We start from the raw sequence: 10550 nt of genomic DNA, 5'->3' as shown, positions 1-10550 counted from the left end.
TGTGCATGATAGTTTATCATTTCCTCATAGCTTGTTAGAATGGTCAGAAAGCTCTAGTTTCTGGTGTTTTTACATTAAGAAATTTGGCCATTTGTCCTGGCAATGGGCAGACAGTCAGGAGAGAAGTAGTAATTTGCTCATTCATCAAATTTTGAGGTACTTTTGGAAAAAGAATCCCTAGCAAACTGGCGATTTATTAGGGGCTCTAGGAATAAAAAAGTAGGATTTGACAAAATATCACGGATCTAGTATATATGAAAGAAAATATGCAGGGTCATTCTCATATTGTGAGTGAAGAGGTATTTTGCATGGTAGATTAGTAATGTACCATCATCTATTAAATGCTTACTAGATGCCAAGCACTGGAATAAGTATTTTCATACATTGATTCATTTCATGCTTTCAACAACCTTACAATGTAGGCAATATTAATTTCCCAAATATTATGGAAGAGGAAATTGAAGTTCTTAGGAGTTGAATAACTTACCCAGAGGCATGGCTATTACACAGTAGAGCTAGGGTTTGAACCCAACACCATCCGTGGCTGAACTATACTTTGGTAAAAAAGTTGAACTGGATGGTCGCATGGGAAAAAGTGTGTGTGTGTGTGTGTGTGTGTGTGTGTGAGAGAGAGAGAGAGAGAGAGAGAGAGAGAGAGAGAGAGAGAAGATGACCAGAGTCTTTCAAACATAAAAATAAATTTCATTGGGATAAAGTTTTGTGGAAGAAGTGGAATGGAAATATGAGATTGAAAAAGAAATACTGCAAAATTTCTTTCTATATGAAAAAAATGAATAACGATAGGTATCAAATGGTATTTAGATTCTGTCGGATACATTTAAATGAGCAATGTATCTGTTTTTAAATTTTCATATTTATAATGCATTGGTAATTCTAACCTTTATAAATATTTAAACTTATGATGAAAAACTTGAGATATCCACTGAATAATGGTTGAGAAGGTTACATGGTTTTTCAAACTTCTCTTAAGTGACATGGCAGTTAAATTTCGAATACCATGACTTGGGAAGCAGGGTAGTGGTTCTGACTACTTAGTCACTTTGTAATCCTTGCATTTAGCACAGTGCCCAGAATAAACAAAGTTCACTATCTGCATTTAGGGAATGAAGATGCATGTGAGAGGCTGTGCACAAAAGGTCCAGGTCCGCAGAAAAGACCACGCATCATCACTACCAGTGCACAGAACTTTCCGACCTTCTAGCCTCATTTCCTCTGCTCAGAAAATAGAATTTTACAAGGTTACCTGACACCAGCAAACTGAAATAATGTTAATGATGGTAATTGCTGTGATCATGGTATTTTACAGCTGAGAAACCCTTCTGTAGACATCAGTTCATTGTAATTTTGGATGGAGAGTGTAGCATTTCCTTTCTTTTCTTTTTTTTATTGAGATATAGTTGACAAATGTACAATACAATATTATTAACTATAATCATCATACTGTATATTACATGCCTAAGACTTATTTATATTATAACTGGAAGTTTGTACCTTTAGATCCCCTTCACTCATTTTGCCCATCCCCCACTCGCAGCTTCTGGCAACCACTAATCTTTTCTCTGTATTTACGCATTTGTTTTTTTTTTAGATTCCACATGTAAGTGAGATCAGACAGTATTTGTCTTTCTCTGTCTGACTGATTTCACTTAGCACAATGCCCTCAAGTTTCACTTGTGTTGTCAGAAATGGTAAGAGTTCCTTCTTTTTATGACTGACTAACATTGCATTGTATGTACAGTTGACCCTTGAACAACACAGGTTTGAAGTGCATGAGGCCACTTAGATACAAATTTAAAAAAATAAATATATCAGAATATTTTTTGGAGGTTTGTGACAATTTGAAAAAAAACTTGCAGATGAACCACAAAGCCTAGAAATATCAAAAGAAAAAAATTAAGGAAAAGGTATGTCATGAATGCATAAAATAGATGTAGCTATTAGTCTGTTCTATCATTTACTACAATAAAATATACACAGTAATATACAACTGGCTGTTAGTAGTTAAGTTTTTGAGGAGTCAAAAGTTATATGCACTGGTGATGGACAGAGAGGAGCAGATATTGGGGGACTGGGAGAAAGGGGTGAAGGGTTCAAGAAGTACAAATTAGTAGTCGATAGATGGTCAGGGGGACGGGGAGCACGGCATAGGGAATGCAGTTTGCAATAACATATTGGCTAGGTGGAGGGCCAGAGAAGAGAAGGAGCAATTGGGGAGATCATTTTATAAACTCTATAAATGTCTAACCAATGTACTGTATACTTGAAACTAATTAAAATAAATAAATCTCTTTTTTTTTAAGTTATACACAGATTTTCAACTGCATGGGAGGTGTCAGCACCCCTAATTCCTGCATTGTTGAAGGATCAATTGTATACACTATGTCTTCTTTATCCATCATCCATCATGGTTGCTTCCATGTCTTGACCACTGTAAATAATGCTGCAATGGACACAGAGGTGTGGATATCTTTTTGCGTTAATGTTTTTATTTTCTTCACATAAATATCCAGAAGTGGAAATGGACTTTCATCAAATTAGTTTCTCTGCCTCAAACAAGTAGCGAAGAGCTGGAATGCTACATGGCTTGTGCAAGGCCTGACAGTCTGGTGAAGGAGGTAAGGACAAGAGAGGGGAGGTAGGAAAGGGACTGTCCGGCTGAAGTATTTAGTCCCAAGACTGTTATGGGGTACAGCATGGGGTCATTGATCTCTATCCATACTGGAGACAAGTGGATTTCTCCATGGTTCATCCATCCATCCATTCATTCAATCGACATATATTAAACACCCACTGTGCGTAAGATCTTGAGATAGAGAGGTAAATAATACTCACAAGGACACTTTGAATGAGGGAAACAGGTCGATAAGTAAATGGGAGGAGCCTGTTTTTACCTCCCAACCTCCCAACGGTGAGAGAAACGCTTTGCCATTTTTATCTGAAGGAGGGAGATGACAGGGTGAGAGCCCTCCCTTTCCTCACCCGCCCATGTGAATCACGAAGGGCCCCGGCATTCTCGAAATGATGTGCTGTCCAAACCTATGAGCTGAGGAATGGGCTAAAGCTCAGTGAGATTAATGTGAGCCGAGCTCCTGGACTTTTTCCATTTGCTTAAAAGGTCAGCTAGTGTAATGTGGAATATGTGTGGGGAAAGGTGAGCTCTGGGCTTCGCAAGAATGAAGGGAAGATTCAAACAGTATCCAGTGGATGAAAGGAATTAGCTGTATTTTATCTTCACAGAGGCCCTATAATTGGGGTCAGCAGTTGTAATATGTCTGCCAGTCACACGCGTGTGGTTAGTGGACAGTTTGAATTCTAATGACATTCAAACCGGCTAGGGCAATCGTACCTCCCAGTTCATGCCTATTCTCCTGGTGTAGTTATTAATAGCATTCCCTTCTGCTCTCAAAAGTGTCAGGGGTTAGAAGATAAACTATATGGTCACAGTAATAACTCAGGAAGGGAAAGTCAAACCCCATCCGCTTTCCCCATGGAGAAGTATGACCAAAATATGTTTGTTTTTAAAATCTTTCATGTTAACATTTTGCTGATGTGGGAAGTTGTAAATCTGCTGGAAAGTCTATGGTTCGACAAACATTATTTTTGCAGGGCTCGTGTTAAGAGTGTAAAAGAGACAGAAAAATAAATAGGACAGAGGCCTACTCTGGAAGAGTTTACGGACTGACAAAGGTGACATATAAAAAAGAATGTATGCCTGAGACACTAAGGGCTTATATCCTTGGAAGCCTGAAGAGACCCGGGGGCTAATCTTGTCACCTCATTTTACAGATGAGGATGCTGTTTGCCCAGGTTCACATAGTTGTTAGGTGCAGAGACCAGGGGCTTTGCCTGAGACTGCCCCTGTTTATGTCTGTTATCCTGGCATAACTACTAATAGCATCATCCCCTTTCCATCTCAAGCATGTCCTGGTTTAAATGATAAATTATATGGTTCCCCTCCTCTAGGGAGCAGGGCCTCCTGCCTCTGAACGATCTTTCTCTACTATGTCACTATTGACATTGGGCGCTGGATAGTGGAGGAGCTGTGTCTAGTGCATTGAAGGACATTTAGCAGCATCCCACTAGAGGCAAGTAGCAGCCTCCCTCCCAGTTCTGACAGCCAAAATCCCCTGGGAGGCAGAATCACCCTGGCTGAGAACCTCTGCCCTAGATGATGACCTTGACAATGGTCAGCCATACTTCACCAGGCTGCCGCAAGAGTCTAAAATGTAACTGACCAAGAATATTTTATTTGCTTTTTTTTTGAACTCTGAATATGAAAATCTTGAGAAAACTATTTAAAGCAAATACCTAATGGGAAAATATTTATTTCAAAAACCTGTCAGGCGTTATTATTGTTCCTCATGTTTTCTGTGAATGGAGTGTCATCCTATGCAAATGGTATTGAATCTGAAATATTATTGGTCCACCCACATCATGAGAGATGACTGCTATTTTAACCTGTTGCCCAAGTGGAAAATAAAGAGGAGAGAGGATGTTACAAATATTTCTGTAATACTTGGAACCTACTTTTAAAGTGATACACCTGAGTATTTTTTTTTTTTTTTTCTAAACAGGAAGAGACAGTGCTGGCCCAACCCAAACTGTGAAACTGCTATTCTTCTCATTTACCCCACTTTCAATGCTTCCTTCTCCTTTATTCTCTCCAACTTGGCATTATTGTATTAAATTTTTGCTGATATGAAATAGACTTACCTGTCCTCAAACAAAAATAACTTATGGATTCAAGCAATATATACTAAGTGGCTTTACGCCAGCCTGCTCCAGTGCTGGAGATGCATTGGTGATCCCTGGTCACAGCCCTTGAGATGCCTAAGGTCTAATAGGAACTCATTGACACCCAGGTGGACATCATTAATAACATTTAGTATATGGTGGGTCTCAAACTTGAGTGTGCATTAGCATCACCTGCAGGGGTCGTTTCTGATTCGGTGGGTCTGGAGTGGGGCCCAGGCAAGTTCTTCAGTGATGCTGCTGCTGCTGGTCTGAAAGCACACTTTGAGAACCATTGGTTTCACGTCAAAGATATTTACGCTTCATTGGGATTCAGGAGCAGCCAGGCAGACTGCTACCATGGCTGCTTTGGCTTCATCTTTCCCCAGTTTCCCTTGTCTTTGCTCCTTTCCTTCCTCTTTTCATTTCCCATTTTACCTCATGTACCCAACATTCTCATGCTCCTTTGACTCTCCTCCATCAAGCATCGCTCTTAAAGAACGTTTGTATCAAACACAACATACTGTTTATATCAGATATTAGCATGGCATTAAGGCAATGTCTTACCTTGTCCAGGGTGATTGGCATTGGGACATATCCCTATTTGTGGAGTGGAACACAATGTCCACGTCCACTTTTTTAGGACTGATTTAGGCAAGTCTCCTCTGTGTAGACACCCTTACAGCACTGAACCTATGGGTGTAGGTATCACACACATCAGAGGTCTCTGCATTTGATATGCATACATATAAACACTAAACAAACAACTGTCTGTATAATGAGGGTATGATTGTTAAGGGACTCTCAAGCCCCAGTCTTTTTTGATAATTTAAGCGAATCTAGGGTCTAGGTAAACCTTACTGAAGTGTCAGGATTGTCCTCTCCCTTGTTTAGGTGCTAATGACACTTAGAAAACGCCACCGCCACCACTATCACTGTTTTCTTTATGCCTTTCAGTTGACAAGAGAGCAATATAGGTATCCATGCACCTACTCAGAGATTATGAAAATTAATCTAAACATGGAAGTATGTGCAGAATGAAAAATTTTAAATGACACCTTCGACTTGAGGACTGTTATTAAATTTAAACCTTCTCACATTCGAGGTAATAACAATAGGAAGAAATAATTCCCTTTAAAATTTTTGATGGTTACTTTCTCTTCACCCCCAAATTACTGGGGTTATCTTTGATAGATAAAGGGAGAGAACCTATGATTACTTCCAGTGTGTGAGGTTGAGGGAAATTCAACAAGAACACTCAACCTACCAATGAGTTTGTAACAGGTCATGTGTCTATTTATCTGGGTTAATGTCACATGCAATTAGTGACTGAATAGTCTAATTGATTCTTGATCTAGCTAAATTTTTAGGTGAGCAATTGGACCTGAATCCCAATTAGAGCTGTGAGTGGAAAATAACATATGCATAAGTGTGGTAACTGGTGAATTTGAGGAATAAGAGAGAAAGAAAAAAGCAAATGCTTTTATCTCTACAAAAAGGTGGCACAAGCAGAAACTGTCTTGCTCTCTCCAGCGCCCTAACTCAGCCCTAAGGGGGAGCAGAGAGGAGCTTTGGTGATGAGGGGCCAGGAAGGAAAGGACTCTAATTTCTATTTGGCCTAGAGGTTTTGTTTCAGGTATGATATTTTCTATTAGTCTACATTTCCCCTTCATATTTTCGAAAGTCCTATTCACCCATCCTCTTACCATATGACTATTCTAGAAGCCTGGTATGCAATGCAACAGACTTGGCAGCCTGATGAAAGCAATACTGGGTACAGGCTCTGGACGTGTTACTGGTAGCCTTATCACGCTCTGAAACTGTATGCAAAGCTACCAAAATATTTAAAGGAGGCTGAACTGCGGATTAGAATGAGTTGGAGTATCTTGAAACAATAATGGTACGATATCAGATGCTGATTATAAAATTTCACAGTATTCCTTCTTTGACAGTACATCTTACCTCTTTGATTCATCAGAGTATTACATGGAAACATTGCGATAGATGGTGAGGCTGAAAGCACCCTGAGTATATCAATTAGGAATGCATTTGGCTACAAGTAACAACTACTAAGTGCCAGGCAACGTACGAAGTTCTTTTTCAAACGTGGCCTATTATCATCACAGCAACCCAACAAGACAGTAGTTTGTTGTTGTTGTTGTTGTTTTTAAATAAGATCAAAGTAGTTAAGTAACTTGCCCAACGATACAAACTTAAAATAATAGCTTTGCCTGGTATTTTTCAAATTAGTAAAAGTTATAGCATTGCTTGAAAATACCAGAACTTCTAAATCGATCCAGAAAACTCAGAATTAATTTCTATGTGTCCTGATGAAAAGCTCAGATGGACAAGTTCCTAAGTGGAACAGAGACCCAGGTTCAAGGTTATCATTTAGTCAGGGGGTACCCATGAGATGTATATTGTGTTACAAGTAGATACCTGAAGGTCAGGATTGCTTAGAGATAGGGGCGTGTGAGTAGAGGAATCATGTGTGTCTCCTCGCGGTAGAGACTGTAGATTGACCTAACACCCCTTTTCAACGGCATTCACCCTTGCCTTTGAAAAATAATAACTAAAAGCTATAATGCTTGAAACTTTATTTTCTAATGAGATATAAGTGAACATGCACTGAGGGTGGATCTGGGAATGTTTTGCTTTCTGAACACAAGAGGAGATAGTGTCAGCTGCCATGGTCCTCTGTCATTTCTCTCTGCCTGGGATGTACTCTGGACATATGGAACTGCGCCACCCGTACTATGACCATGAAGACAAAAGCCGATGCACTAACAATCATGGAGCAGAAAGAGATAAAGACCTGGATCTTCGATGATATCACCCACCTAATATTGTCTTCCTTTAAAGTGCTCGTCATATGAGAAAAATAAACTATTTGTTTCAGCAACTATGAATTGAGTTTCATGATATTTACAGTTGAATGCATTCCGAATTAATACCTCCTCCGTGGTGTAAGCCTCACCATCCCCCACAATGTTTTAATATGATTACCTGGTGAACCAAAGAAAAAAAATACTGTACCTGTCAGACAAGTGATAGAAAGTAGAGCCTTGTAATACATTTAATCAACTTTGTAAATTGTGAAACATGTCATGGTTGCAAATTGTGAAACAAGGTTTTGTCTACAATAGTATAAAATTAATATATGCATAGAAATGGACAAAAAGAAAAGAAAAAACAACCCATAGATTAGACTATTATTAGCATATATTTATTTCTTCCTACCCCACCTCTCCCAGCCTCCATGGGTAGAGTATATTTCCCTTCCCCGTAATGTTAAGCTTGGCCATTATAATTTGCTTTTGCCAGTGGGATGTGGGCAGAAGGGACAGCATCCTAGTTCTGAGTCAAAACATTAAGAGATATCATATGTTTCTATTCTATACTCTTGGACTTCTGCCACGGCCATGAGAAGAGCATGCCTTGAACAAGCTGCTGTCCTAAGGAAAATGAGAGACGTGTGAAGCAGAGATGAACTGAACCTACAACCTGGAGCCAAGTCCAGTCAAGATCAGCCAGACTGTAGTGGACCCTAGGGTGCATGAGTAAGAAATAAATACCTGTTTCTTTATATCCCTGGGTTTTGAGGTGCTTTGTTATGCAATGTTAGTGTGACAATAGCTAACTGATACACAACCTTGACAGCGTAATTTTACAGAATAAACTGTGGTTATTGTAATTTTTTAACCAAAGATAGATTAGTATTGTAATATCCTATAATGATATTTTAAGTGGAACCCAATCTATTAATACATAAAAAGCCAACATTTACAAAGATAATACATGATTTATTTGCTTAATGCCATTATTTTACAAATTAGGCTTCTCCCTAAATTTAGCCAGTTACAGTAGGCTTTCTGTTTCTTCCCAACAAAAACTCTAGTTTCATTCTCTTCATATGCTTTCTATCTTTTTTCTGTTAGTTATGCTATGATCAGTAGTATTCTACTCTTAAAATTTTGTTTAACTAGACCAAAGAAAACCTCTCTGACTGAAAAAACAAACTACTGGGCAGAGAAATGTTTTCTTTGCTTGGATTTTCATCTGTTCAAAATTCTCTCTATTAGTTACCTATTGTGTAACAAATTATCCCCAAACTTAGAGGCTTAAAACAATAATAAAGAATAATCAGTTTCGGAACATTAGGAATCCAGGAGGGGCTTGTTCCGTGATTCTGGCTCAGGGCCTCTCCTGAGGTTGCAGTCACAATATTGTCCAGGGCTATAGTCACCTTGTGGCTCGACAGCGGCTGGAGGTGCCACTGCCAAGGTGGCTTCCTCATGAGGCTCTTGGCCATATGAACTTTTCCATAGCGCTGCTTAGTTTTCTAATGACATGGCTCTACTGTCCCCAAGGTAAGTAAGAAAGCATTGTCTCCTCATCACACTCTGTCAGTCCCACAGTATCCTACTGGTCACACGGGTAAGCTCTATTCAGTGTAGAGGAGGACTACCAAAGGATGTGAATACCAGGAAGCTGGATTTTTGGGAGCCATCTTGGAGGCTGGCTACAACACTTTCTAATATAGTATTCAACACAGTCTCCTCAGACTGCTCCAAGAATCTTCTCAAAATGGATTTACAGTTTAAACTAGTGGTTTTCAACCCCTAATTCCCTAGGGACATTGGACAACGCTCATTTTTTATTATTCCAAATGGGGAAGGGGTGCTACTGGCGCCTAATCAGTAGAAGCCAGGGGTGCCGCTAACATCCTCTAATGCACAGGCATCCTACAATGCACGGGACAGTCCCTAAAAAAAAAGAATTATTCAGCCCAAAATGTCAACAGTGATAAGGTAAAGAAACCCTGCATTTTAACTATAACAATGTGCTAAAATTTTAAACAGTTTCCCCTTACAAACTCTTCAATAGATAGTATGAACACTACTTTTCATTTTCAGTCAAGTATAATCAGATTAAGCAAAGGTGAGTTATATAGTACATGATCAAACTGCAGGTGCACAATCAAAAGACAGCGAGCAGGAGAAATGAATTTTACCAAACACACACACACACACACACACACACACACACACAGCCGTCCCCAGAAGAGCTGTGGGGGAAAAGTTTCCCTGTTTTTGTGTGATATACTTGCTGACTTTGCAAAACCAGCACCAAATAATTGTTATTTCACTGAGAACTCCCTGCCAACAACTAGAAACCCTAGCTGGGTGACACTGTGCATTCTGAAAAAAAAAAAAAAAAATCAATTGAGGATTTTAAAGACAAGCAGAAAAAGAATGAGGAGGTGAATTCAATAGAATTTTATTGACAATGTATGGCTTATAGAGCTTTTTCTCTAACCTTTGACAAGTCTTCTTTGTATCCAAGGTTTATCTGAGTGCTTAGAAGGGGCTAAAATAATAAACCCATAACACAGTAGCTGGTTCTGTTAGAGATCTCTTCCTTCCTACAAAATGCTCAGAAGCAGAAGAGGAGTGATCATGAAGCAGACGGCTTGGTGGGGGACAGCCTCAGGACCCCGCTGTGCTCTCTGACAATTAAGGAGATAAAAAGACATCAGCCTGAACTCTAATCTTCCTTAAACAAACCACGCAGAACTGAATTGGCTTCTAGGCAATGTTCAGAGCCACTGGGACAATAGGAAAAGGCCAGATTATACCAGATCTCCTCCTGAGTGTCTCTAGGCTTGGACATGGGCAATGGCTCTTCAAAAAAGGAAAAATGTAAATGTATCTTTGCATCAAAAGTTTCACTAGTTGATGAATAGATATGCCTATATTCTTAGATTTGTTTGAGAAAATATGACTTAATGAATATGA

The 10550-nt window shown here is 39.3% G+C and overlaps 1 long non-coding RNA gene across 1 annotated transcript; it reads left to right on the top strand.

The window, feature by feature from the left end:
• Positions 1-1627: 1627 nt before the first annotated feature.
• Positions 1628-8340, top strand: LOC112479502. The gene is made up of 3 exons (XR_003046215.1): positions 1628-1709; positions 2532-2636; positions 8183-8340. It is a non-coding gene; the product is annotated as an uncharacterized LOC112479502 (long non-coding RNA).
• Positions 8341-10550: the final 2210 nt, after the last annotated feature.

This window comes from Pteropus alecto, unplaced genomic scaffold (assembly GCF_000325575.1).
Source record: "Pteropus alecto unplaced genomic scaffold, ASM32557v1 scaffold23, whole genome shotgun sequence".
NCBI lineage: Eukaryota > Metazoa > Chordata > Mammalia > Chiroptera > Pteropodidae > Pteropus > Pteropus alecto.
This window is presented reverse-complemented; position numbering and strand designations above follow the sequence as displayed.